Here is a 2242-nt window from a genome sequence, read left to right as displayed (position 1 = left end):
AAACCTTTATTTTTTAAAAAAAAAAAAAAAAAAAAAAAAAAAAAAAAAAAAAAACACTTTATTTTAGAACCTAAATATCAACAAACAATCAGTGGTCACGAGAAAGACACAACTCTATACCAAGACACTTTTCCCAACAGAGAATATTACTCCGTCAAATGTGGGACTATTCTGCACTGTACTTCAGAGGTGAAATGTCCTTGAGATTTCAACTGCTCATGCTGTCACCCAAGCCTAAAGTTTTGTTGAAAGGAAGAAGCTGCATGGTACAGACAGGAAGTTGCTGCCAAAGCTTCATTATTTATGTGTTTCTTTTTTGTCATATTGTGCCGATTTTTTATATCAAATGTGTGGTCAGCCTTAAGTCGACAAGACCTGAATCCAGTTGAGTTCACAATTCAATGAACAGAGATTTTGATTTTGGCAGCAGATAGAACTATCATTCATGGTTTAGTCCACATTTGTGGCCACTTCTAATCTAATAAGACTATTATATGAGCCTTTGTTGGTATCTGGACGCACCTAAGTTGCATCCGGATAACGGACGTGATATAGTAGAGGTCCGAATTCTCGCTCCGCCCCGCTGTATCACGCCTCCGGACGTAATATTTTTTTCCATGAAGCATAATTTTTTACACAAGCAAAACTTTCCTTGATTTTTTTTATCACTTAAACGAGCTATAATTTATAATTAAAACAGTAGTTTACATGAATTAAAGCATATTGGGTTGGGCTTATGCTTATCTTGCTCTCCAACTATGTAAGATGATAGCATGCTTGCTGGCTCCACCTCCTTATTTGAATCTTTGCCATCTTCTTTTTATTTCTTATATCCTTACCATATTTTATTTTTTAAAATTATATGTAATATATTCCTTAAATCTTACAAAAAATATAAAAAAAATAACACTACATAAGATGTACTAAATTAATGTCTACAAGAAGTCACTAGTTTGATAATTAGCATATGTTTAATCTATCCTACATCAAACTTCATTGGGTTTATGATCCCGAAGAAATATAGTTGTGTAAAAATTATAAAGTTGACTCCTCTATGTAACGGTGCCAAAAACTTGATGCCTTATATATAATTAAGAAATTTAAGCAATTAACGTTGGGATTCTACGCAAGTATACGTATCGTTATCAAGTAATAAATGACTTTTTATTTAAGCCCCAAATATCGATCCCACGGGGAAAATTTAAATTTGAAATGATAAATTAACTGTAAAATGAAATTACTGTCACTAATTTCAAATGTTGAGATATTATCATAACTAAATTATTTAACTACTAGCAAAACTGAAATGCAAAGTTTAAACAGTAACTACTAAACTATTAAATTATTAAACTATTAAACTATGTTTATGTTATGAAGATCTCTTATGTGAAAAAACATTTTTCCCACTACATTGAGATTTTAGTAAAATGAGATGAGATAAATGGTTAGAATATGTATTGTGCCAAATAGGACAAGTTTTAATTTTCTACCCTCATACAGTGTTATAGAAAATCATTGGCTAATCCTAGGTTTAGTCCCTAAATCTGTGGCTAGGCTAGGAGGATACGCTAGGCTAAGAGGATACTGGTCTCCCACTCCAGAGCTCCCACTTCCCTTCCCCTGAAGGCTAACTCTCGCTTTAGATCTTAAACACTAAGACCAAATTGGGGATTTTTAGTCTGTTACCCTAAAATTTCCAATTCTACACCCAACAATGTATATTTCCCTATTTATTTGTACTTAATTCCATGAACGAAATTCTCTTTCATAGAATCAAATGTGATCCTCACCCTGTTGTAGAACTCATACTCCATTTCCCAAATCATATGTTTCACAACAAATTTTAATAATTCGATTGGTCAGATCGAAAAGTAAATTAAGTTCGGAGTAAAAAAACCATCACAATTTATTTTATATTTTAACATTGACACATCCATATTATCTTCTTCATTTCACCATATCTCAGAGTTGAGAGAAAGATAAAAGGAAACTACTCAGACTTCATGAGAAAGATACAATAAAACAAAAATTTCATATATAAAAGAAAGTTCATACAACACTTATCTGAAACTCTTTCTCAAAGCAAATCCCTTGTAGCAACTCCTAGGAAATGTAGGAAGAAGAAATCTCTCACTTTTCTCCTTCTCTAACAACTCTTAGAGAAGAATTTGCACTTAATCTCATCACAAAAACTCTAAATTAAAAGAATAATGGACTCTAAATGGTTGTCGAATGACATGAA

Source organism: Phalaenopsis equestris, unplaced genomic scaffold (assembly GCF_001263595.1).
Source record: "Phalaenopsis equestris unplaced genomic scaffold, ASM126359v1 Scaffold000276, whole genome shotgun sequence".
NCBI classification, from domain to species: domain Eukaryota; kingdom Viridiplantae; phylum Streptophyta; class Magnoliopsida; order Asparagales; family Orchidaceae; genus Phalaenopsis; species Phalaenopsis equestris.
The sequence above is the reverse complement of the archived record's forward strand: the minus strand, read 5'-3'. Positions refer to the sequence as shown.